This window comes from Erinaceus europaeus, chromosome 15 (assembly GCF_950295315.1).
Source record: "Erinaceus europaeus chromosome 15, mEriEur2.1, whole genome shotgun sequence".
Taxonomy (NCBI): Eukaryota; Metazoa; Chordata; class Mammalia; order Eulipotyphla; family Erinaceidae; genus Erinaceus; species Erinaceus europaeus.
In genome coordinates this window covers 33,905,761-33,933,192 of record NC_080176.1, presented here as the reverse complement: position 1 = coordinate 33,933,192, position 27,432 = coordinate 33,905,761, and the positions used below count along the sequence as shown (strand labels likewise).

At 45.8% G+C, this 27,432-nt stretch overlaps 2 long non-coding RNA genes and 1 pseudogene across 3 annotated transcripts in view; 1 reads left to right on the top strand and 2 right to left on the bottom strand.

Moving 5' to 3' along the window:
• LOC132533146 (uncharacterized) overlaps positions 1-27,432 on the bottom strand; it is a 128,007-nt gene that overhangs the window by 72,371 nt on the left and 28,204 nt on the right. For both annotated transcript variants that reach the window (XR_009545044.1, XR_009545045.1), the window contains exon 3: positions 26,133-26,282. This is a non-coding gene — a long non-coding RNA (uncharacterized LOC132533146). The remainder of the gene's footprint in view (positions 1-26,132; positions 26,283-27,432) is intronic.
• Positions 5,366-6,579, bottom strand: LOC132532994 (uncharacterized). The gene is made up of 3 exons (XR_009544890.1): positions 6,441-6,579; positions 6,094-6,185; positions 5,366-5,494 (listed from the first exon to the last, which is right to left on the bottom strand). It is a non-coding gene; the product is annotated as an uncharacterized LOC132532994 (long non-coding RNA).
• On the top strand, positions 8,706-9,781 carry LOC103114045 (large ribosomal subunit protein eL18-like; annotated as a pseudogene).

Genomic DNA, 27,432 nt, shown 5'->3' with positions numbered 1-27,432 from the left:
GCCCTATGCCAACACGCAAGAGCCCGAGGCCAGCCCACAGGAGCCGGCTCTCCACCGCGTGGCGCAGGGCACTGGACGCGTGATCCCTCCACACTGCTTGGCCACTGCGAGCAGGGCAGCAGACATGGCAGGGCCATGGGGCAGGGCCGCGGCGGCCTATCATGGCCGCCACCCCTGGGCACCTAGGCTCACGCCTTCTACAAAGATGGCCTGCCTGCCCTCTTTCTATGAATTCTGGAACCATCCCGGGCCTCCCGGACCCCCGGGCTCCCTGCCAAAACTGGGCACACGAGATCTCCAGCCGCCAGTCTGGTCTGAAGGCAGACAAGCTGGAGTACGCAGAGATTTGTGCAGAGATCACAACCTGCAATTCCTAAAAGTGAAGCTGTGCGGGAAGCCACCTCCGAATGGTGACCCCCCCCCCAACCACTAAGACAGTACAGATTTATATTCGTGTTTAAAATGACATGTCTTCGTAACAAAGGTTTCTCTCCTTGTGTATTAATGACCATGTTTATGTGTATGTTTAAAGTTTGGTAAACAGTAGCTTTAAGGCTAAATTCTTACTAGTCAAAGTTAAATGGAAAAGGTTTTCAACGTAATTCTCATAAAGATAAAATTAACTTACATTTAAAGTCTGAGGTAAAAATTAGTTAACAATCAATATATTTTAACTAAGTTGGTCTAAACAAAAGGTTAAATAGACTTGTTGATATGTAAAACACTACCTTCTCTATTAGAAATGGTAGATCGCACAATGGCTATGCTAATTATTCCCATGCCTGAGATTTCCTCTCCGGCCCACACCTAGGGTGTGTCTCCATCTTGAATGGGTGTAACAAAAGGTTAAAAGACGTTGTTGATATGTAAAAGTCTCAAATTCCTTCTCTATTAGAAATGTTAGATCGTAAAGTAGATATGCTAATAACAAGTTTTGTTTCATAGTAAATAAGTTGCAGCCAGCTGCCTTTGGGACCCTAGGCCGTTCCCCGCCCCCATGCAAATGCCCGTCGAGGCAAGTAGCCCCCCAGAGGCAGATAGGGCCCCCTCAGGCCTTCCCTTGGCAACATGCTGGTTTTTGTTATATATGTTTCTGTTCACCCCACACCCTTGATACTATAGTAATTTAGTTAAAAAGAAAAGGGGGAATTATCGTATGCTTTACATTGGCTTGTTCTAGCCCTCCCCCTCCAAGAGAATTGGATGAGTCCTGTTAATTTCGCGGGCCTGCTTGGCCCCGTCCCAAGGGACCCTGGGAGAGGGTTCCGGAGTCCGAGAGTTCCTGAGTTCCCCAGTGACAGAGTTCCTGAGTTCCTGAGTTCGAGAGTTTCAGGGTTACAGAGTAAGAGAGAGTTCCAGTGTGCCAGAGTTTCAGAGGGTTCCCGAGTACGAGAGTTGGAAAGTTCCTGAGTTCGAGAGTAAGAGAGTGCTTGTGCCGCCGCAATGAGACAGCAGAGTTCTGTTTGGTGATTAGTTTGTCTTAGTTTATGAATCGTTGTTCCTGAATAAAGAAATACAGCTTCCCTGCCCAGCCATTGTCTCCGCGTCTCTGTTACCCGCCTGCAAAGCCAACCCGGCCGGCAAGAGCCTCCGAAATTTTAACAACAGATACTGTAACTGTGGTTGTGTTTGTGTAGTGAGCATTAGTAAGAGTGGGTATATATATTATATGAGTGTGAGGGAGTCTGAGTGTGAGTGAGTGGGAATGTGTGAGTGAGTGGGAACGTGTGAGTGAATGTCAGTGTTGAGTGTGTGAGTGTGTGAGTCTGAGTGTGTTTGATCATTTGTGAGTGTCTGAGTGTGAATGTGAGTTTTTCTGTTTTTTTTTTTTTTTTTTGCCTCCAGGGTTATTGCTGGGGCTCGGTGCCTGCACTATAAATCCACTGCTCCTGGAAGCCACTTTTTTCATTTTGTTGCCCTTGCCCTGGTTATTGCTGTTGTACTGTTATTGCTGCCATTGCTGTTGTTACATAGGACAGAGAGAAATGGAGAGAGGAGAGGAAGACTGAGAGGGGAAGAGAAAGATAGACACCTGCAGAAGTGCTTTACCACCTGTGAAGCGACTCCCCTGCATGTGGGGAGCCAGAGGCTCAAACCGGGATCCTTAAGCTGGTCCTTGCGCTTCGGGCCATATGTGCTTAAACAGCTGTGCTACCGCCCAGCCCCTGAATGTGTTTTTCTGAGTGTGAGTAACCATGAGTATGTGTGTGTGTGTGTGTGTGACTGTGAGTGATCTTGAGTCTATGAGATTGTGTGTGACTGTAACTGTGTGTGTGAGTATATGAGAGTGTGAGTATGAGAGTGTGTGAGTGTACGAGTGTACATGAGTGTGTGTGATAGTGTGTATGTGCTCAAGTATGCATGAGTGTGTGTGAGTTTGAGTGCCTGTATGAGTAAGTGTGTGTGGGGTTGTGAGAGACTGTATGAGTGTGTGTGTGTTTGTGGTTGTGTGTGAGAGACTGTGAGTGAGCAATTGTGATTGTGTGTGTAGTGAGCATTAGTGAGTGTGTGTGAGGGAGTATGCATGTCAGTGAGTGAAAATGTGAGTAAGTGAATGTCAGTGAGTATGTATGTGCGAGTTTGAGTATGTGTGAATGTGAATTTAAGTGTGAGTGATTGTGAGTCTGTGTGTGTGACTAAGGGTGTGTGTGAGAGAGTGTGTGTGACTATAATTCTGTGTGTCAGTGTGGTGACTGTGTCAAAGAATGTGTGAGAGTGACCCTGAGTTTGATTTTGAGTGAGTATGTGTGTTTGTATGTGAATGGGACTGTGTGTGTGAATAAGAGTGTGAGTGAGTATGAGTGTATGACTGTGAATATGAGAGTTAGTGAGTGTGAGTGTCTGGGAGTGAGTGTGTGAATGTGATTATGAGTTTGTGTGAGTGTGAGTTTGTGAGTATCAATGTGTAAGTGTGAGTCTGAGTGTGTGAGTGTATGTGTAAGAGTGTGTGAAGGAATGAGAGAGTGTGTGAATATCAGTGAGTGTGTGTGTCTGAATGTGAGTCTGTCTTGAGTGTGAGTAACCATGAGTGTGACTGTGTGAATGTGAGTTTGAGTCTGAGTGAGAGCCACGGTGTGTGTAAGTGTGTCGTGTGTGTTTGTGAGTGTGTGTATTAGTATATATATAAGTGTGTGAGGGAGTATGTCACTGAGTGGGAGTGTGGGAATGAATGTCAGTGTGAGTGTGTGTCTGTGAGTCTGAGTATGAGTGTGTGTGTGAATGCGAGTTTGAGTGATCGTGAGTCTGAGTGTGTGACTGAGTGTATGTGATGTGTCAGTGTGAGAGCGTGAGTTATGAGAGCATGTGTGAGTGTGCAGGAGTTCTGTGTGATTATGTGAGTGAGAGTGTGATAGTGAGAGACTGAGTAATTGTGAGTGTGTGTAAGTGTGAATTTGAGTGTGTGTCAGTGTGAGAACGTGTGAATCTGAGTGTCAGTATGTGGGTGTGTTGAGTGTATTTGTGAGTGAATGATGATTGTGTGATAGTGTGTTAGTGTTTGTGTGAGTGTGTTTTGTGTGGTGTGCAGGCAGCCAGGGCCAAGGCTGACTAGGCCCCGGGGGAGGGAGGGAGGGAAGGAGGGGACCTACCACCCAGGGCTGCAGTGGAGACAGAGGCAGTGGAGGCAGGGCTAGGGTCAGGGTTGAGAGGTCAGAGTCATGACTGGGTCAGGGTCGTGATGGGGTCGGACCTGAGGCGAGGATGGCCAGGCCCCATCCATCCTCAGTTATCCATCCTCAGGCAGGACAACTGCCTTGTCCTGCAGCCCCCCAAAACCCCCACCCTGAAAACGCACTCACTCCTGGGACCCAGGGCTGCAGAGGTCCTGCTTTCCACACCTGTCAGACCAAGCTGCTGGGGGCACCAGCCCCCTGCTCTGCTCCTCAACCCACTCGCCCCCCACTCCTGCCCCTGCACCACGAGTCTCCATGCCCCCTAACCCTCAGCCCTACTCTGCTTCCATTCTGCCTGGCTACCCTGTTGCTCCCCACCCCATCTCCCTCACTACAGGAAGCAGGCCAGCCCTGGGTCCCACCTGCACTCACTCAAGGGCACTCCCAGAGCCTGGCCCACCACAATGTGCTCACCCCACCCCTGCCCTGCCCCACCCCTCCCTGACCACCTGGAAGGCTCAGGGGGGGTCTCATGACTAGCCCCAGCTGCATTACAGCAGCAACTGGAAGGTCCCCCTCTCTTTCCTCCCTCCATCCCTTCTCACCCCACCTTATGTGCTAAGGAAGTGAAGATTCTTTTTCCCTTGGTGTGGGGGAAGGAGTTGAGGTGGTCCAATGTTCTGCCCAGAAAGAAGCACAAACACATTCAATGTCACATATTGGGTCTGAGGTCGTCCACACCCTAGTGTGCTCTGCAGCCACATCAGTGTGGAAAACACACAGGCCTGAGCATATGGCTGGTTTGATGTAATTGTTCTGGGCCCCTCAGGACTTGGCAGTCTTGTTTCAGGTCCAGACAGCAGCAACCCATGTCCAGGAGGAGAAGGAAAAAAAAAAAGAGGAGCTAATGGCTGCTCTGGGGTGGTTTGGGAGCAATGGTGGGGGATATTGTTGGGTGTGAAGATTCCATTCTCCACCGATGAACATAAGAAGAGTCAGATGATGAACATAAGAAGAGTCAGATCCTCTGTCCTTCCCTCCCTAAAGGCCAGGAAGGCTATGGAAACAGGTAGGCTGGGTGTGGAGATAGAAGCAGGAGAGTCACCCTGGCAGGGAGGAAGCAATGGATGGATGGCTCCACGCATGGACCCTGACTGAGACCAGTGACTCTAGAGGCTGCTGCCCTCTGGAGCCAGGACTCAGGTCCCTTCTATGCTCTGACACACTCTGGATCCATTCAGCCCACTTCAGCTTGCTCATGGGCCCACAGCCAGGATCCAAGGAAAGTCTTTTGGCCAGCCCCCCCCCGGGGGGGGGCGGTAGCTTTGAGAACAGGGAGCTTGACATAGCTGTGGGAGGTGTGTAAAAGTTCCATCATTCCCTGGCAAAGAGGCAGGCAGGCAGGCTCTCCAGCAGAGTGTTGGGAGAACCCAGTCCTCTGGTCTTCAGAGTGTCCTGAGCAGCCCAGGTCAGGGTGGGGTTGCACAGAGTGGGGTGCTAAGGCTGGGGTAGATGACTCTGTGAGCTGGGGCTGTGGCCAGGGCTGGAGATGGCAGGAGGCAGGGAGAAGAGAGGGGAATGGAGAGGAGGGACAGGGAGGTGAAGGGAGAGGGGTGGAGCAGAGAAAAGGGGAGATGAAGGGAGGGGAGCAGAGGGGAGTGAGCTGGGTAAACCCAGAGACCTCAGGTAACTCTGGCCATGGGTGGGCTGGCAGGCATACCTCCCTCCTCACCTCACTGAACTGTCAGCCCAAGGACCATCAACAACGCCTGTCCACCCGCACACATGCCCACCACTCAGTCGGTCCATCCATCTGTGACCAGGTCCTGCTGCCATAGCTGGTAGTGGTGCTGCCCACAGTCTGCTTGCCTGCCTGCAAAATGCTGGAGGGGCAACCCAGAGAGCTGGTGAGGCTGCTAAGCACCCTGGATGATGCCTATCCCAGTGAACCCTGCAAAGGGTGTGTGGAGTGGCAGGTTGTCATGGCAGGGACTGACCAGTCCCTGGGAAGGGAGGGAGGGGACCGAATATCCAGAGCTCTGGAGAGGGGGCCACCACCCTGAGCTGGAGCCAGGGGCAGTGGAGGCCTAGCCAGGTGTGAGGTGGGGGCCCAGGTGGGGGGAAGATAAGGGGTAGGGGTTGGGTGGGGGTGGGGCTAGGGTCCTGACATGGTCCTGACCTGAGGGCAGCCAGGCTCCATCCATCCACAGTGACTGACTGATCCACCCCTGGTGGATGCACTCACCCCTAGGATCCAGGGCTGCAGAGCAGGTCCCACTTTCCACACCTGTCAGACCCTGTTCCTGGGGACACATGCCCCTTGCTCAGCTCCTCAGCACAGTTGCCCCAACTCCTGCCCTGCAACATGGGTCTCCTTGCTGCCCAACCCTTGGCCAACATTCTGCCTCCCTTCTGCCCAGACACCCTGCTGCCCCCCCCCCCCCCAAATCTCCCTCACTACAAGAGTGATCAATCTATTCACTGCTACAGTGATTGATCCAAGGCTGTTTGGGGGCCAGGCTGGGCCAGGCCGGGTGGGGGAGATATTGTTGGTGCTGAAGATGTCCTTTTCCCCTGATGAACACAAGAGCAGTGGTCAGGGAGCCCCCTACAGCCCCTCTCTGTAGACCAGGATGGGGGTATGGAAATAGAAAGGTCAAGTGCATGGGTATTAGGAGTGGGAGTGTCACCCTGGCAGGGCTAGAGAGATAGATCCAAGGGCAGCCGGCCCATGACTCCTGAGACTTAGGGATCCTAGAGGCTGCTGCCCTCTGGGGCAAGAGTTCAGGTCTCCCCTTCTTCGCCCGCCCACCTGCCCCAAGCACACACCCTGGATCTGGTCAGGTCACCCTGTGCTGCTTGCTTGCCACCGGCTCGTTCATTTGAGGGTCCACACCCAGTACCCAAGGAAGCTTCTTTGGTCAGGCTGGGGGTCACTTGCTCCAGCAGACTCCCAAGGTCGAGTCTCAGCAGCCCAGGCGGGATGCATTGGATAGACCTTCTCGTGGTGCATCCCGTGAGTACCCATTCATTGGGGAAACTGATGATCCTTCCTAGCCAACTGAATCCACATGGATCCCAGTCACTTTCAAAGCCAGCAACAAGCAGCTCCTGACATCTTTCAACCTGACGCTGTTGACTGGCTACGGAAGAAGGGCAAACGCCAGAAGAAGCAGCAGCCCAGGCCTGGCCCTTCATCGCACGGCAACTCCACCCACCCCCAAAACCACCTGCAGGTGGGAGGCCTGACCAGCAGTCAAGAGCTGTGAAGCTGGCTATCTCAAGTTCCTCTGGATTGCTCTCTGCCTCTACCCAATCAATCCACCCACCCACCCATCCATCCAGCAGTCAACAAAGCTAAATAGGGAAGGAGACATCTTCTTGAATGATGAAGAAAACCAGCCTAGTATAGGTAGGTGTCCAGGTGTCTTGGTCGGCTGAGGAGGGCTGCCGGCTGATCTGGGAGTGGGTTTGGGGGTATGGGTGTGGGTGGGGTAAGCAGGGGCCTATGAGATTGGGACATGGGTGGGGGGGTGAGGGCAGCTGTCGGAGCACTGTCACAGGGCTGTAGCTGGCCAAGCAGGGCACCTAAAAGAGGAGAGGGGAGGGGAGGGAAAAGAAGGAGAGAGGAGAGAAGTGGAGAAGAGCTGGGAAACCCACCTTGACAGCGGCAGGCAGGCAGGCAGGCAGGCAGCTCTGGCCTCAGGCTCCCAAGCTCCTAGGTGCACCTCCTCCTTCCCTGGCTCGGCTGTCAGCCCCTAGGTTGGTCAGCGTTGTCCTCCCGTCCTTCCATCCGTCTGTGCCAGGGCCCTGGGGCCATGGCACTGCCACCCCTGCGGTGGGACAGTTGGGCTGCCCAATGCCTGTGCACCTGGGAACAGAATCCCAGGGCATCACAGAGGGCTCACTTGGTTGCTAGGCGACAGGGACGCCTCCCATCCTGTTGACTCTTTGGGCAGCCTTGGCCTCCACCAACCTGGACCCAGGATGGGGGTAGGGGGGCTGCGCAGAGCCAGCACTAGTGGGCAGGGCCCCAAGGCAAGGGGCTGGGGCTAGGATCTGGGAGCCCAGGTTTGGGGGCCAGGGTAGGCAAGGCCCCTGTCCAACCATCCCCACTGATGGACTGAGGGACTGACTAACAGCCCCTGCCCCGTAGCCCTTCACCCCCCAGCCCTGGATACTCTGAGCTGCCCTGGGTTTGGTGGGCAGCCACCTGGACACAGGCCTCTGCAGCAGTGATGGTGGCCTGGCTGCTGGCCTCCTCCTCCTTTCACATGGGGCCCTTCGCCTATGGAAGCCAGGGCTGCTGTTCCAGCTGCTGCAGAGTGGGTGAATCCCAGTATCCAGACCTATCAGTCAGTCCCGGCTCTTGGGACCTGTCTGCCTCCTGCTCCATCCACTCTTCGGTACAGCCCTCTCCCCCAGGATGCCACTCCCCCTGCCCTCTATCCCCCAGCTCCCCAACTGTCCCCTACTGTGTGCCTCCCTGCCCTTCTGTCCTGCCACCCTGCTGCTGCCCTCCAGCCCTGAAGGCCCTGAGCCAGTCCTGCTGCCATCTCACCATCCAGGAGGCGGGCCTGCCCTAACCCCCCACCCATACCTGCACATTGAGGTGCACCCCTGCCTGCAGCCTGCAGCCCCCACCCCCGTGGCCTCCCTCTGCTCCTCGACCCCCTGAGAAGACATGAACCTAATATTGGTACATTCTGTAAAATATGAAACTTTAGAATTGATTACTTTGGATGGCTCCTTGCCTTCTTAGTTTAATGTTTGGTTTTTTTTTTTAACTTGGTAATGAATTCTCTTTACATCCAAAGGAGCTGTCCATAAATATACTTGTAATCATATTTTAGGAGAAAATTTTATTTCAAAGGGATCAAAAATTGAGTAAAATTATAGGAAAGTTCATTTATTTTCAGGCTAAAGGAGCCTTTGAAATCATGTACTCTAGTAAGCCCTGTCAAAGCCCTCACAGTTTTTTTTTTTTCTTTTAAGTTATTTTTACAGTGTTGGGAGATTAGATGTATTCATGCTTGTAGCTTTAGATGTAATTCTCTTCATTGATTTGTCTCTGGACATTTCTCATGTAAACCATAATGTAATTCCAGTTGGCAGAACCATCTGAGATGATCTACTAACAAGTGTTTAAAATCAGTGAGAAACAAATATGACAATCATATTATCACTACTACAAAGGCCTCCAAATAGAATGAAGCATAAATCAGTGCAAGCTGTGGAAACAATAATTTCCCAAATATTGTACTCTAGTACATAGTGCCACAACACAAAAACACCGAATCTCAACGAGATCACCATTCCCAGGATTTCAAAGGAAAACATACACCATTGCCTCGAACAGATGCATCTCTCTCCTCCTGGTATATACATGTCTGGCACAGTTGTAAAAGAGGGCCTTCAGCTTTCTGGACCTGGTTGAGGTGGAGGTGCCATCATGGTAATTAACATCTGCCACAACAAGGACCGAAAGGTTCAGCGCAAGGAGCCCAAGAGCCAGGACATCTACCTTAGGCTGCTGGTCAAGCTTTACAGGTTCCCAGCCAGGTGGACCAACTCCACCTTCAACCAGGTTGTGCTGAAGAGGTTGTTCATGAGCCAGACCAATCGGCCGCCCTTGTCCCTCTCCTGGATGATCCAGAAGATGAAGCTTCCTGGCCAGGAAGGCAAAACAGCTGTGGTGGTGGGACTATAACTGATGACACGCATGTCCAGGAGGTGCCCAAGCTGAAGGTATGTGCCTTGCATGTGACCACCCGTGCCCATAGCCGCTTCCTCAAGGCAGAGGGCAAGATCCTTACCTTTGACCAGCTGGCCCTGAACTCCCCCAAGGGCTGTGGCACAATCCTGCTCTCTGTACCTCATAAGGGCAGAGGGGTGTACAGTCATTTTAGCAAGGCCCCAGGCACCCCGCACAGCCACACCAAGCCTTGTGTTCACTCCAAGGGCCGGAAGTTTGAGAGAGCCAGAGGCCGGCCAGCTATAGCTACAAAAACTAACCCCAAATCCTGCATTGTTAATAACAAGAATTTGAATTCTGAAAAAAAAAAAAAAAAAAAAGAGGGCCTTCAGGTTTAGTGGGGAGGTTCTGATGGCACCACTATAACCTGTTCGATCTCAGTCAAGTTTGTACTAATAAACAAATTTGAAGAGGATTTGAGGGTGGTATCTGCAGAAAGTTGTCTTTCATTGATGCATTGCCGCTCTTTCCTGACTTTTAGACAGAACTGGTTTAAACATTATTCTAAAATAGGTTATTCTTCGGTAGCCATGATTTTAAAAGTTCATAAATAATAATGCCTTTTTTAAAAAACCAATTTTTATACCCCAAATTCCAGGATATTATTTAGGACACTTTTACATCCAAATATCACTTGAGAAAGAAGATTCAATGTATGGGGAGGCAGAACAGAAGTTCAGCAGTTTATGGCAAGGATTAAATTTTGAAAAGGAATTGACTCTGGATTTTATTTATTTATTTATTTATATTTATTTGTCAGCAGAGTTTTTTTTCTGGAGCTTGCACCATATAAGCCTACCACTTCTAGCAGATGTTCTGACTCTGCTCTTATACCTTCTTTAGATAGAGGGAAAGTGAAGGTGTAGGAAAGGCAGAGAGAGCAGAGGCACCAGGGCACTGCTCCACCACTCATCAAGTTCCCCTGATGCTAGTGCTCCCGATGGCTGCTGGAAGCTTGAACCTGAGTGCCAGTACAATGGGGTAACCTGTGTGCCTCACTGGGTGCACTATCCCTCAGCTCTGGCTCGGAATATTCTTGAACTGAATAGATTGTGATTATCTAGTCCAAATTGGACCATGCTAGGAACTGACTTAGTTTAATGTCAGCCAACTGACAGAGAAGTTGTATTATGTATCCAGAAATGTTCAATTCCTCACTAAACAAACAGAACATCAAAAGACAATGCACAGGGAATGTGAACTAGAAAGGAAGCATAAAGGTGATGAAAAGGTCTCAGGTGACAGTTTTTTCTTTCCCAACACCTCTCTGCTTCTGTATATGTCAAGGAGCCAAACATCATCTGTGAAAACAACCTTGTGCTTATCCTCTCACTTCAGAAGCATCTACTTTTCTAAATCTGACATTACTGATTTTTTCACTTATTTGCATTCTCCATAAAATGTATAATGCGAAACTTCTAAATTTTTCACACATTATGCCTTTGAGTGTTATGCACCATCATCATCTCTAGTCAATTAATTTTGATATTTAATTGTATTCATATGATGTCATTTATCAATTTGCATTTTAGAGTAACTGTGACGCCAGGTTCTGGCTGGGCAGGGCGCAGACAGGAGGGTCAGGGCACCCCAGAGAGTCTCCCACGACCTGCTCCTGCCCCGCCCTGCCTGCGCAGCTTCGCCCCCATGGGGTTTGTGTGGAGGGGGGTCCTTGCGCTTGAAGTGACTAAGGAGGTGAACCAGCTCTTGGGATAAGGCCTTAGAAAAGTGTGTGTGTGTGTGTGTGGGGGGTAAGTTTGGAGAGAATTGCTCTCTGTTGTTTGCCTGATTCATTACAAGCAAACTTTTTTCTTATGCTAGTCACCACCCCTGGTTAAGAATCCCAAAGAAGTGCCTATTGTCAGCCCACTAGGTACTTTTTAGTTTGACATCTGTTGCTGCAAGTATTAGGTGGCTGTCACTGAATAAGGAAGCAGAGATGGTTCAGGCGGGCTTTAGTATTCAGTGATTTCAGCTGAGAGCTCAGGTGGTCCGTATCTGCACTTCTAGGATCACTTTCTCATGGTTAGTGGGGAAGTCTGATATTGCTGTTTTTTTAAAACATTTGTTTATTTCCATTTGTTGCCCTTGTTTTATTGTTGTAGTTATTAATTTTATTTTTAAATATTTATTTATGTATTCTCTTTTGTTGCCCTTGTTTTGTTGTTGTAGTTGTTAGTGATGTCATTGTTGTTGGATAGGACTTAAAAGAAATGGAGAGAGGAGGGGAAGACAGAGAAGAGGAGAAAAAGACAGACACCTGCAGATCTGCTTTTTTTTTTTTAACGCTATTTGTTAAAGACACTCTCCTTTCTCCATTTTTTAGTTTGGGTTCCCTTGTACAAATTAAAGATCCATAGATGTGGGGACTTATTCCTGTGTTGGTATGCTTCTAGTTCTGCTTCTGGGATCCCTTCTGTTACATTGCTTGACGTTGTGGTCTATTTACATGGTCATTCTGTTACATTGGTTTGGCCTCACTCCCCTTGCCTCCGGGAGATTTTGGTTTAGTCCTTGCTAGTATGCGCTTCTTCCTTCTCCCCGCCCCCTATCCTAGTACTTCCTTGGTTCCTGACTTTTCCACCAGAGGAGAGAGAAGCAGGACAGAATTGGATTGTGATTAGATTAGATTAGTTTTTTGAAGCGTTTGCTCATGAATAAAGAAATACTGCTTCTCTGCTCAGCCATGTGTCCCTGGTCGTCTGTCTCCTGCCACGAAGCTAGCCCGCCATACTGGTGCCCTGAACTCTGACTGACATTCCTGGGTTCTCAATTCAAATCCACTGGTCAGTGTGTCTATTATTGTCCCACTACCAGGCAGTTTTATTTAGACTGGCACTACAATAGTTTGCAATCTGAGAGATTGATGCATCCAGCCTGGTTCTTTTTTCTCAAGATTGTTTTGGTGATTCCAGATGTTTTTTTTGGTTCCAAATAAACATTTGTAGCTTTTGTCTATTCTCTAAAAAAATTGGGTGAGACATCAGTGAGGATTACATTAAATTTGTACATGGCTCTGTGTAGACTATTCATTTTGATGATGTTAATTGTTCCCAACCCATGAACATGGAGTATCTTTCCACTTCTTTGTATCTCTTTCAATTCCTTGAGTAGTGACTCATAGTTTTCAGTATACATATCCCACAATTATTTTGTTAGGTTTAGTTCTAGATATTTTATTGTTTTGATACTATAGTAAAATGGACTGATTTCTGGGTTTATTATTAGTGTTTGTATAAGAGAATGCCACCAGCTTTTGTATATTAATTTTGTGACCAGACACCTAACTATACTGACTAAGCTTCCTGCTGGATTCTTTAGGTTTTCCTATGTATACTATCATATCATCTGCAAATAGTGACAGCTTGACTTCTCTTCTAATCTGTATCCCTTTAATTCCTTGCCCTTGACTGATTTCTATAGCAAAAACTTCCAACACTATGTTGAATAGTAATTTCTATACTGGGCAGCCCTCTCTATTCCTCTTGATTAGAGTGGGAATGCTTTTTAGTTTCTCACCATTGAGAATAATGTTGACTGTAGGTTTGCAGTATATGGGTTCCAATAGGTAAAGGAATTTTCCATCAATTCCTATTGTCTGCAGTGTTTTGTTCATGAGGGATGTTGTATTTTGTCAAAGGCTTTCTATGCAGCTATTGACATAATTATGTGGTTGTTATTTTTCTTTTAACTGATGTGGTGGATCACATTTATTGATTTATGATTATTGAACCAGCCTTGCATTCCTGGAATAAATCCCGCTTGGTCGTGATGGACAATCTTTTAAATATACTGCTATACCTGGTTGGTTAGACTTTGGTTCAGTATTTTAGCATCTATGTTCATCAGAGATATTGATCTGTAGTCTCTCTCTCTTTCTCTCTCATTCTGGTGTCCCTGTCAGCTTTTGGTACCAGGCTGAATTCAGCTTCATAGAAGATGGAAGCCAATATTCTTGTGCCTTTAATCTTTTTGATGACCTTAAAAGGTATAGGCATTAACTGTTTCCTGAAGGTTTTGTAAAATCCATTTGTAAATTCATCTGTTCCTGGAGTTTTATTGTTTGTAAGGTTCTTCATAACTGTCTCATTTTCTTTGGCTGTGATTAGATTGCTCATGATTTCTAGTTCCTCTTGGTTCAATTTTGGAAGTGTGTAAGTTTTAAGGAATTTTTCCATTTCTTCAAAGTTCTATAGCATGGTCACATGCAGTTGTTCTCAGAACAACTTGATACTTTGGGTGTCTGTTCTATCTCCTTTCCTTTATAATTCTATTTATTTGAGTCTACCCCTTCCTTTTTTTAAAGTGAGTCTGGTCAAGTTTTTTCAATTTTGTTTACCCTTTTGAAGAAACAACATTTATCTTCATTGATTTTTTGTATGGTTCTCTTACTTTTGTTCTTATTTATTTATGCCCTAATTTTAATTATTTCAGTCATTCTGGTTGCTTTAGGGTTCCTTTTTCTTCTTCTGAGTCCTTAATGTGTGTAGTCAGGTTGCGATTTTTTTCTGAGATTTTTTTGTTTCCTAATGTGTGCCTGAATGGCTATAAATCTCCTCTAGCACTGCTTTAGCTGTGCTGCTCATATTTTGATAGCTTGTGTCTTCATTTTATTTGATTCTTGAAGCATTTTAATTTATTCCCTAATTTCTTCTTTAACACAGTATTTGTTAAGTTACTATTGAGTTTCCATATTTTGGGACTTTTACAAATTTTTTCTTTGTTGTCCACTGCTAGTTTAATTCCACTGTGGTCTTAGAAGATGTTGGGCTAGTGATGAGAGAGATGACCCAGGAATCTGCCAGGATAGCCTGAGGGTGCTTCTTCCCAAGCAAGTGCTCTCTGGGTTGGAGAGAACTCAACTGGAGCCAATCTAGGTTGCTGTGTGGGAGAGGGATCAGGAACTCGTGCTGAGCTAATGTCGCAGGAAATACACTCTGGAACTCTTGGAGCCGGAAAGCAATTCCAAGCAGCTTGCATATATACTAGCCAAGTAGGGTGGAAACAGGGTGTGACGTAGAGAGGGTGGAGTGAAAAGACAGTGGTGGAGATCAGGGTGACTACAAGAGGGGGCGGAGCAAAAAGACATCGTGAACCAGTGGGGATTAAACCAATGCCCTGGAGGGAGGGTGGTGCTTAGTTAACAGTGGTTTATGTAAATAGACCACAGCTTTAAGTGGGATCAAACCAATGCCCTGCAGACATGCCGGTGCCTAGTTAAGTAGGATTAGAGACAGAAGCTTTAAGCCAGGGGAGCTGGCATACTACCCAACATCTCCCCCTTTCTTTTTAACTAATGGCCATAGTATCAGGAGTGCGGGGTGCTTTGTGAGGCAGGGAGACTGATAAGAGGCATACCTTTTGGGATTCTACTGTTCCTCTTTGCTCAACCTCTCGGTAGAGAGACTAACAGGATTGACACACCCCTCAGGCTCAAGCCCTTCCAAGCTCAACCACATCCTTCCAATTCCCCAACATCTCCTTCTTACTTAATGGCCATATATAACTGGGTCAATGTCTGTAAAAGGCTTCATCTCTGTCAGGGGAATAGCAGTGTAGGGATGAACAGAAACCTGTTGAGAAGAAACCAGAATGATAGCATGTAAGTGTCTTCAAAAAGAACTAGAACAAGACAGGGAGGGATAACTAAGAGTAGCAAGGGACAGAGTGAGACTGAAGAGAGGTCTGGTAGACAGAGAGGAGGGCTGCCTGATACGTGGAGGAGTGGGGGCATGATAAGCCGAGGGGCTAGAGGGGTGATCTGGCATTGCAAAGTCCCGAGTCAGCTGGCAGAAAGTTCCATGGATTGCTACAGTCATTCTTCAAGAAGTCCAGCAGTATAAAGGGAGTGTCTACAGGTGTACCAGCAAGTCCAATAGAAGCATCTGTCCAATGTCAACGACCAGGGAAAAATGCTGCATGTCTATCTTGATGAAGGAGGACAGCCACTGGAACTTTTCTTCTCTGTAGAGAGTGAGCTGGAACTGCCAAAACATGATGGGCGAAGCAGAAGCAGGAAGTGCAAACAGCAATAGGTGAGAGAAAGGCCGTAGGAAAGTCTTGTCCTTTGGAGTCTGTGAATCAGGTTCTCCAGATCGTGTCATGTCACATCATGGGTTTCAGGGGGATGGCTATAACTGTGGGTGATATCAGAGGTCAGGGGTCTAAGATGGATTTCTGGGGATTCCGTATGAGCAGATGCTTCTTCATGCGAAGGCTTAACATAGCTGTAGTCAATTACTTATGAAAAAACTTTGTAACAAATTAGAAGTTTACTATAATTGATAACTCGATTATAATTGGTTTAGGTATCTTTATAATTTCACTTAAAGGTCATCTTATGTGACCTCATGTAGCAGTCTCTGTACAGCAAAACTTTCAAACAAAATTTAATATATATATATATATATATTCTTAACTATTTTTACATTGGACTTTTAAGCAAACTCAGGTTACTAGAGAGTTAACACATTTTAGTGACAATTTTTTTTTTAACATTTACAATGTCAGATTGATGCCAGATTTATTGTGGATTAATTTCAACAAGATAGCTTACAGGACATTTTGGGGGGCCCTCCAAAAATGTCCCGTATAGAGAATTTATATTTTAACTTAGGAGATGATGAACTGTCACATTGAATATTTAGACTTTTACCTTAAACACTAAGTTACTTTAGCGACTTAATTTTACCTCTCCTGGTAAGAATGTAGCTTCAAAGTTACACTTTAACTGTTAAGTTAATGTTTACCAAACTTGAAACACACATATTAAACATGTAGTTTATAACACACAGGAGGAGAAAAACTTTTGTAACTAAGATATATAATTTCAAACGGGAATTTAGATCTACTGTCATATTTGAACCATCTTTACTCACACAGTTTAAGACTAAACATTTCATATTTATACCAAGACTTAAAAAAGAAATCAAAAAGAGGAAAAAACAATTCTTGGACTGTTTCTGGACATCTCCAGAAACCATGGCTGCGTCCAGCTGTATTATATAAAGTTAATTAAATTTCAGAGTACTCTGAGCACAATGGGTCGTACAAAAAATTTTGGTCACTCAACTCACTCAATTTTTTTTTCTTTTCCAACTCACTCACAAAACACAACTGGCCAGTCATAGCATAAGACATTTGGGGTTGGGGGGGGGAGGAAGAGTTCTGTGAATCAGATTTTTTAGATTCTGCCATGTTGTATTATGGATCCTGGGGTGTGTCCTGCAGCCAGTCCTCTTGCAGTGTTTCTTGTTCCTCAGGGATATCAGTGCCATCATGTGGGTATTGCCGGACATGGTGGGCAGGAACCCAAACAGGTTTGGAGTAATTTTGTGGAAAAACGCATGCAAAACCCCTCCCCATAGTCAACAGGGAGTCAGGTCCTTTACAAATTTTATCAAGTGGGTCTTTCCATTTGACTTTAATAGCTGGGAGGGTGGGTGGTGTTTGCCAATGAAGAATAATAGGAGGTTGGTCTGAGTTTTTGTAAATATTAAAGAGATTTAATGTAGTTAAGGCTTTTGCCAGCCGGATATTGGGGGGGTTACATTTCCCCTTTTTATTTTATTGAGCCTTAAGAATTTGATAGGCCCTCTCAACAATGCCTTGTCCCTGTGGATTATAGGGAATGCCTGTAGTATGAGTAATGTTCCAGAGGGAACAAAAATCTTTAAATTGTTTGCTGGTAAACATAGTACCATTGTCAGTTTTAAGTTGAAGAGGTACCCCTATTACAACAAAACAGGAGAGCATATGGCTTATAAGCTTTTTTGAGTTTTCTCCCGTCTGAGCTGTAGCACACATAAACTTAGAGAAGATATCAATTGAGACGAACACATATTTTTGTTTGCCAAAGTTGGGTATGTGGGTAACATCAATTTGCCAAAGAGTGTTGGCTTTTAAACCTCGAGGATTAACCCCCAGAGTTTGAATAGCAGATGTTTTGATTAGACCTGCACAGGAGGAACATGTAGCAAGAATACGTTTTAACTGTGCCAGAGGAATATCAGGAAATCAAGCTTGAAGTCCTTTAAGATTAACATGGGTTAGGTAATGAAAATCAGCAGGATTAGAAACAGAGGCTAGGAGAATTCCCGTGGAGGCGAGGCAGATGGCTGCAGCATTCCCTTTAGACAGGGGACCAGGAAGAGGGCTGTGGGAACGTAGGTGCTGAGCATACAGTGGCTGGGTTCAAGAACAGAGCATAGAGGCAATTTGAATTAAAAGAGGAGAAAGTGAGTTGTCATCAGTTCTCACATAAGATCAAGCAAGCCATGGAAGTAAGTTAACAGTATACACACTGTCAAAAAAAGGTTGAAGGCTTCTGGTACAGCTTTTAATGCAAGGAAAACAGCATAAAGTTCTTTGTACTGAGGGGAGTTATCGCATAGCTCAGTAAAGAGAGATTTGGGGTTTTGCTTTTCTGGATAATATATAAGGGCAGCAGCTCCCTTTTTTCCACCATCAGTGAAGACTGTAGGATCAGAGGAGATGGGATCTTGAAAGAAAAGTTTAGGTACTATTAGAGGCAAAAGAGGTAAAGAAGCTATCAAGTTAATAGAGGAAAAATGATTATCTAATTGTCCTGGAAAGCCCATTAAACTATGGCAAAATGAGAATGGTGGCGTATGAGCCATTCTGTATCTGTGAGAGAAAAGGGAAGAATGATTGAATCCGGTTTCCTACCTAAGACCTGTACTGATCTGTTTCTTCCTTGGTGAACCATGAAAGCTAAGGCATCAATCTTCGTAAGAAGTCTTGGAGCTCTGCCTACTGGTGTATGAAGCCATTCGAGAATGCCATGCTTCTGCCACAGTGCCCCCACTACCATGGGGGTGGAGTTAAAGATTAGAAGATTTACCAGAGAGAAGGGGGAGAAAAGAACAAGGTGCATGTCCTGGAGAGTCTGGTTAACTTTTTCCAGTGCCAAAGAGGCTTCGGGGGTTAACATACACTTTGAGGAGGGCTGTTTGTTTCCTTTTAACAGATTGAACAGTGGTTGCAGGCAGCTAGTAGGCAGATAAATTTACTGCCTAAGCTAATTCAAATTTCCAAGAAAACTTTGTAAAGAAGCACAAGTGAGATTAGAACGAAAAGTAACACAAGGTTTTAAAGGACGAATCTGCATTAGGGAAATCTCTGAGCCTAAGAAAGATATTAGAGGAATTAGCTGTATCTTCTCAGGAGCTACATTAAGTCCACTTCTCTTTAAGGCAGGGATTAGAAAATCACGTAGGGCAGAGAGATCTGTATCTAATTCTCCCCATATTAACACATCATCCATATAATGAAAAACCTTAAGGCCCTTATGAATATATAGAAAAAGGGCAGATTTAACAGCCTCTTGACAAATAGTAGGGTTATTGGCCATGCCCTGGGGCAGTACCACCCATTCATATCTATTGGCAGGGCTGGCGTTATTAATAGAAGGAACAGAGAAGGCAAAACGTTTACAATCTTGTGGGTGTAAGGGAATAGAGAAAAAACAATCCTGTATATCAATAGCTATCATTGGAATTCCTGTGGGAATCACAGAAGCAAGAGGCAAACCCCTTTGGGGGGAGCCTCAAACCTGCATGGTTTTATTAACCGCATGAAGATCTTGGAGGAGGTGCCATTTTCCTGAGCACTTCTAAATCACAAAGACCGGAGTATTCCATGGGCTCCGAGAATGACGAATGTGTCCCAAAGACAACTCTTGGACGAGTTGTTTTAAAATTTCTAGCTTCTCCCTAGTCAAAGGCCACTGTTCCACCCAGACAGGCTCGTTAGAAAGCCAATATAAGTGGGGAGTTCTATTACAAACAGTGGCAGTTAGTATTGGAGGTGCTGGTTGGGTCTAGCAGTCTCACAGGAGTGAGTGTGGTGTCCTGCAGAGGTCTCTGAGGATATCACTACATCCAAAGATTCCAGCAAGTCTCTTCCCAATAAATTGGTGCTTATATCAGCTATTAAAGGCCGAAAGCGTCTGGTAGTCCCTTCTGGATCTTCCCACACAAGGGAATCTCGTGTGAGGAATGCCTGACTAAACCCTCCAACACCACGTAAGCGTGGTCCTGGGAAGAGTTCCCAACTCTGGGGAACCTCTGCTTGTCTTAAGATTGTCTTATCTGCTCCCGTGTCAATCAAACACTTATAAGGAATATTACCAATCCTTATTGTCATAGTCGGGTGACCCCTTTCTAAAATAGGGGTGGCCCACAAAATCTCAGGCCCTGAATCTGAACCATTCTCTTGCTCCAGCCAGTTATTCCTACCCTGGAAGTTCCCACACACTGCACGTTCCTCCTTCTGCTCACCCTCTGCTATTTTCACTTGGCTTGGTGGGTGTAGTGATAGGTTGAGTCCCAGTCTGGGCTTTTGTTTATGTAAGAAGGGCGCAGCACCAAGCGTGCAACCTGCTTCATTCCCTCTTGGGGGCGGGGCTAAGGGAAGCCCCACACCTAGTTTAAATTCCTGTTTACATTTGGCAGGGGCGTGCCATTCCTGTGGAACCTTGACCAACAATCTCTCCTTCAATGAAACCCTTTCTGGCATTTAGAACAAGGCATTCGTGGTCTCTGGTTCCTTGACTGGAGGCAGGGTTGCCCTGACTGGAGACTGGGTTGCCCTGACTGGAGGCAGGGTTGCCCTGACTGGAGGCAGGGTCGCGGCTTATTTTCTGGACATTGGTTACGCCAATGCCCTTAGCGACCGCACTGAAAGCAAGCCCCTTTTCACTTATGTAAGGTAGCCTCATAGGCCTGCATCATAGGTGCTTGAAAAGAGGTTGATCTAATATCCTGTGTAGCTATAATCCAGGTATCTGGGTGTTCATTTTTAAGAGTGATACAGGCCTGTCAAAAATGCGGAAGCATTCCATCCCAGACAATGGATCGCAGGAGGAGAAAATGAGCATCAGGATTATAAATCTTCCTTTCCAAACTCGACCCTGGCAATGAATTTAGCCAGGGATTCATCAGGTTCTTATTGAAGGGAGAGAATGGGAGCTGAGGCCGCTCCCATGGATGGTGTTAATCGCTCCCATGCTCTTAATGTGTAGAGACGTACCTGATCAAAATACCCGGGTGGAAACTTGGCTTCCGCCTGTTGAATCCCTGTTTCTAATTGGCCCGTTCCAAACAATGCATCAAAATTCCCCTCTGGCTGATTTTGACTATTTTTCCGCGATTGCTGTAAAAATTCGTAGTGAAAAAATGCCTCCCATTGAAGGAAGAGGGGGCCTGGGAGCATAGCGTGAGTTACGTCCCTCCAATCTTGGGGGGTATTAAGGTTCTGAAGCAGGCCTTGTAAAATGGACCTGGTCTATGGAGCATAAAGACCATCATCCTTAATAGTCTGGCGTAGTTTTTTCAGGTCTGTGCGGAATACGGATACCAGGCCTGAGGTTTTTGTCTGTTGGGGGTGACATTGACCGGAAATGTGTGGACTTGCTCTGATAACTGTGTAGCAGCAGGGGGAGGAGTCAGAAGTGGAAGCTTCTGGATAAGCGGCGGCCAAAGAAGTGGTTTTGGAGGCTACAGGAGAATCCGGACATGTGTCTGCCAAAATGGGGTGGGTGAAGAAGCAGCTGTGGAGGCCGCAGGAAGTTCCGAACACCTGTCTGCCAAAACGGGTGGCCAAAGAAGCAGCTGTGGAGTCCGAAGGAGAATTCAGACACATGTCTGCCAAAATGGGGGCCTCAGGGCAAGATGCAGAGGGTTTAGGGTGGGTCAGGATCAGGACAGGCTTTTGCTTCTTCTTGTTTTTAAGGTGTTGATTAAGTTCTATGATCACTTCCTTTATCTCTTGGACCTCAGCCTCTAGGTCTCTTAGCCTTTTGAGAGGTTTCCCTATATATCCCTTAAAAGCTGCAATAATGATCAACAGGATATAAGGTGTGGTCCTGAGAAAAATGTCCCAGATATATAAAAATTGTATACAGAAAAAAGAATACAGAATTTGGAAAAGATCATCCATGGTGGAGAGGTCTCAGGAAAATAATAAGAAAGAAAAGAGAAAAAAAATCACAGTGCCTTAACACGAGGTTGCAGATACCCAAATGGTGTACTTATCTAGGATGCCTTCTTGTAAATCTGCTGCTTATGTGTCCCTGTTCTGTGCATCAAATGCCAGCATAGCCTGAGGGTGCTTCTTCCCGAGCAAGTGCTCTCTGGGTTGGAGAGAACTCAACTGGAGCTAATCTAGGCTGCTGCGTGGGAGAGGGATCAGGAACTCATGCCGAGCTAACGTTGCAGGAGATACACTCTGGAACTCTTGGAGCCGGAAAGCAATTCCAAGTGTTTTTACTCAGAAAAGCAGCTTGTGTATATACTAGCCAAGTAGGGTGGAAACAGGGTGCGACATAGAGAGGGTGGAGCGAAAAGACAGTGGTGGAGATCAGGGTGACTACGAGAGGGGGCATAGCAAAAAGACATCGTGAACCAGTGGGGATTAAATCAATGCCCTGGAGGGAGGGTGGTGCTTAGTTAACAGTGGTTTATGTAAATAGACTGCAGCTTTAAATGGGATCAAACCAATGCCCTGCAGACATGCCGGTGCTTAGTTAAGTAGGATTAGAGACAGAAGCTTTAAGCCGGGGGAGCTGGCATACTACCCAACAGGAATCAAGCTCATGGCAGCGAAGCCGTTCAAAAGTTTATCCATCCGAATGCCCCAGAGTCAGGCGGTAGTACACCTGGTTAAGCTACATGGCACAAACTGCAATGGCCGGCATCTGCCTCCCAGTAAGAGAGCACATGCTCCTCCAGGCCAGAAACCCCCCAGCTGCAAATGGAAGTGGCTTGACCATACCATACATGGTTAGGAAAGGGGCGGAGAAAGGTAAAAGGGGCTGGGAAAGGTAGGGACTTCCTTAGCAACTGTTGCTAGGGGTTTAACTGGTAGGATTAATAATACCCTGCAGTCTTGAGCGTAGGAAAAGAATATATTAAATGAGCAGAATGGGTGGGGGAATGGGGGGATACCTTAAGTCATTTGTTAGACAAAGCAGAAGATTGATATGTAGATAATAAAAGGGTAGGCCATAGTATCAAGGAATGCAGGGTGGAGCAGGGGGAGCTGGCTTAATGCCGGGCTCCTGGAGGCAGAAAAATGCAGGGTTTCTGGAGACAGGGAGGGACTTACAGGGAAGCAAAAGACTGAGTCCATGCCTCTTCCAAGCTCAGTCTCACAAGAGGGAGTCTTACAGGAAGATTCATTTTCTCAGTTCCCCATTTTTCAATGGGAAAAGCCTCACCACGCTCAACCTGTTTCTCACAGTATTCCCAGCAAGAAGATGTTTGGGATGATTTCAGTGCTTTTGAGTTTGATGATACTGTTTTTGTGGCCTAACATATGGTCTATCCTTGAGAATTTCTCATGTGTTCTTGAAAAGAATGTGTATTTCAGTTTCTTCGGGTGAAGGACTCTGAAAATGTCCAGATGGTCTAGTCTATCTATCTTCTCATTTGATTCTCTTGTTACTCTATTAATGTCCTGCCTTGATCTGTCAACTTTAGAGTGGAGTTTGGAGTGTTGTGAAGTTTCCGACTTTTACTGTGTTGAATTGAAAAGCTTCTGCATAGCAAAAGAAATCACCACTCAAAGAGACTCCTTACAGAATGGAAGAAGATCTTTATATCAGACAAAAAACAAAATATATAAAGAGCTCACCAACTCATCTAAAAATAAATAAATAAAACCTCATCCAAAATGAGGATAGGATATTAACAGAATATTCACAAAAAAAAGATATCCAAAGGAAAAAGCACATATGAAAAAGTGCTCCAAGTCATTGATTGCCAGAGAAATGTAAATAAAGACATCAATGAGATACCACTTCACTCCTGTGAAAATGCCTTACATCAGAAATGATAGCAACAACAAATGCTAGAGAGGTTCTAGGGACAAAGAAACCTTTTTGCACTGATATTGGGACTGTAACTTGGTGCAACTCCTGTGAAGAATAGTCAGGAAAACTCTCAGAAGGCTAGAAATGGACCTACCTTTTGACTCTACAATTTCTCTCTTGGGTATATACCCCAAGGATATATAACCAAACATACCCATCCAAAAAGACCTGTGTTCATAGCAACACAGTTCATAATATGCAAAACTTGAAACATCCTAGATGTCCAACAACAGATGAGTGACTAAGTTGTGATATAGATTTATATATATTATATATATATTACTCAGCTATTAAAATAATGAATTAATCTGAATTAGTGTTTGCATAAAAAGAATGCCATAGATTTTTGAATGTTAATTTTGTAGCCTGACAGCTTACTATATTGTCTAATAATTTCCAGAAGCTATTTGCTGGATTTTTTTTTAGCTTTTTCTATGTATATAATCATATCATTTGCAAATAGTCAGAGTTTGACTTCTTCCCTCCCAATCTGTATTCATTTTTTGGAATTTTCTTTTATTTAAATTTTTTAATTATCTTTATTTATTTATTGGATAGAGAGAGCCAGAAATCAAAAGGGAAGGAGAAGAGAGGGAGAGAGTCAGAGAAAGACCTGCAGCACTGCTTCACCATTCACAAAGCTTTCCCCCTGCATGTGGGTAAAAGGGGGCTCAAACCCAGGTCCTTGCACATTGTAACATGTGTGTTCACAGCTCAACCAGATGTGCCACCATCCAGCTCCCCAATCTGTATTCATTTAATCCCTTTCTTTTGCCAGATTGCTATAGCCATTGAACTTAGGCATAAACTAGTAAAGTCATGTAAATGTGGGAGGTCTCTGTAGCACCTATGTATTTTCAATCAGCAAATACTAAACTCTAATAACCCCTAGAAACATATGGTTTTTGGTCATATGCACATATAAGGAATAAAACACTGAGCTGACCTCACCCAGACCCCTACAGTCATAAAGGTTTGGGCTTTTCTACCACTAAGGGAAAAACTTGTGGCTGACCTCCTTGTGACACCTGGCAATATATGCCCTGCCTGGTGCTGTGATATCCTGGGGGCCATTAGGATGGGGACAAACCAGAAACATATAGAAAGTGCAGCTTGAGCTGGTTTTTTGTCCATATGCCCTGGAATCCCTTGGTAGTGACCTGTGCACACTGCCTAGCTTCATGCACCACCTCACAGCACGCACATGCCTTCATTCATTCTTGCTCTTGCTCTGTGTTCAATCTTTGACCCTCCTCTCCCTGCAACTTACCCATCACCCACTCCTGCTTCCCAGTCCCTCTCCCCCTTTCTTTTTACCTCTCCCATACTTGGCCTGTCTCCCTCATTCTCTTCTCTTTGCTATTTCCCCATTCCTCCCCCCCCCAGTTATATAAGATAGTCTTAGCATATTATACTTTTACTTGGTAAAAGTTTTTACAGTTTTTGTATAGACAGTAAGAGTAGAAGTTAGCTATTGGTTGTTGTTTTTGTGTAGTTGATAGACATAGGTGAGAGTTCCTAGCTAGTCCACTGTTAGACTAGGTAGGTCTTAAGGTCCCTCATAAGTAGGGGAGGGCATAGTCACAGACAGGTTTTGTGCCCTGCGAACTACTGGAGCTGGCAGCTTCTCTGTCATAATGCTGACCCAGAGACTCCACAAGGGAGAGAAAGTTGTGATCAAGATGATGAAGAAGAAGCTGGGCACCCTAGGCCTGAAGATAACACACAAAGAAGGTGTCATCATGGAAGGTATCACACACCTCAACCTCATGCCACTGCTGGGCACAATTGAGGTGGAAGACAGGCTGGTCCTGGTCATATGTGAGGGGGAAGTCCTCAGGGACTGTCTGTTGCAGGACACCCTCATGAGGGAGGAGGAGGATGAGGCCACAGGCTTGTTGCACTAGCTGCTGTCAGCTATGCAATATTGTCACTCAAATGGAGTAGCTCATAGAGACCTGAAGCCCAAGAACATCCTCCTAGAGAGCCTGAACAAGGTCAAGATCACCAACTTCAGCCTGAGCCACAATTTTCTGCAGCAGCCAGTAGAAACCCTGTGTGGCACAACAGCTTGTGTGGAATACAAGATAATGATGGGGGGAACCTATGGGGCCAGGGTGGACATCTGGAGCTTGGGGTTAGTGCTCAAAGAGATGGTGAAAAAATGCCTGCAATCTGTGCCAGGAGAATCCAGTGATCCATCCACACAGAAGCACTGGCTCTAATCTAAGCTACAAACTATGGACAGCATACCCCAAATTGACCCCCAGGATCGAATGGAGTGGCCACACATCATGAGCCTCCCAGGGGTAACCCAGGGCTCTGGGCCAATGGAGGTCTACATGGAACCAAACACCTCCTCTAGCCTTCCCTCTACTGACCAGCCTGTCCTTCCTAGTAAGCCCCTCACGGTGTTCCCAAGGAGGGGATGCCTGTCCTACCCACAGGCCATAGGTATCCTGGAAGGAGGACAAGGCATGGGAGCCTAGCAACACCCCAAGTGTTCCAGACTCCCCACCTTGCATCCACCCCACCTTTCCCCCCAGTGCCTCTGAACACACTGCATAACAGCTGCACTGTCTCCATGTCCTTCACTGCAGCCAGCCTGGCACACAGAAGAGCTTCCCCTCTCTAGCCTGGGCACAATGGCCAGCAGTGCCCCCTCCACCTAGATCCCCTTTTGCTAGGGGGCAGCCTGGAGTTGCTGAGCTGCCTCCTTAGGCTCTGCTACTGCTGCAGCGGCCCCCACACACAGGCATGAGGACCTGTGTCCACCTGGCCCAGATATGAGGACACAGAGCCCCTTTGAGGTCTGGTGAGTATGCAGAGCCCTGGGGACAGGGGGAGCCCCCACGCACACACTGAGACTCACAGGCCTGTTCTCTCCTGTATAGGTGGCAGCTGAGAGCTGAGTGATGGGCCCTGCCTCTAGCTGCCAAGGTCTCTGCTTCTACAGCACTACTCCTGTCTGTCTGTGTGAGCTGTCTGTGGCTGAAGACCTTGTAGTCTGATGGGGTAAGACCTAGAAAGTGAAATAAACATGATAATGCTTTAAGAAATAAAATAATGTTATAATGATTTAACCTTAAATAAAGGCAAAATATAAAATGTAATTTTAAAATGTGGCGTATCTTATGGATAGCTAATGTGGCAGAAATAATAAAACTCAAAATTAACCTTGTGACCTGGATCTATTGTTTTGTTACATTCAGTCAGCAAGCCAAGACATTACCATTCATACAAACTAATGGCCTCACCCCCAACTCTGGTTTATGGTAATGCTAAGGACTGAACCTGGGATCTTGGAGCCTTAGGCCTGCCTGCCAATCTGTTTGCATAACCATTATGCTATCTCCCCTGCCTCAACTTGATGTACTTAATTTACTTGAGACAGCTGATTAGTGTAGACAGTCAGTATTCTGTATAATATTCTCTAAGAAACATCTTTTGGCAATGGAGATTTTTTAACACTAATGCTATCAGGAAAGATAATTTGTATTTTGTACTTTTGCTTTCAGACAAACAGAACTAAAGTTGAGAACACTTTGTAGTTGGTTTAGGAATTACGAACTGGAGTTCAAGGAAAAAGAAATCTAAAATCCTACACCCTCTTTGCTTAACATACCATTTCACAAATCAAAGAATAGCAAAACTAACAAGATCTTTTTAGTGACATTTCTTTGATCAGTTCAGAAGGTCAATTTGTGTGAAAGTCCTACATCTGCTGTCAGTACTCATGAAGTGATGCAAATCTGTGCTGAGAAAAATGTCAGTCTTCAAATACATGCAACCAATGAACTAAGTTAGGCTTACAACTCAGTAAACACTTCTACTGGAACAAACAAACAAACAAAACTAAAGTAGCATTCCTTCTCTTTCATTCCTGAAATAGTTCACATATTGAGCAAGGTGTGGACAACTGTTAACTGAGAATTAATTATGGTCACTAACTAAAATTAAATCACATCTATTTTTTGGTACATATAGAACATTTCCTACTGCCTTTAAAACTGAATTCTCCTTGACAAATGTCTAAATCATTGGGAAGATAGGTAGACAATCATTAGAGTTTAAGGCTCCTGGTACACCAACAATCTGGTAATTCTGATTCCACACAAGGAAGATAGGCATGAACACAAGGGCTTTACATTCACAAAACCATGTCAAGCTTC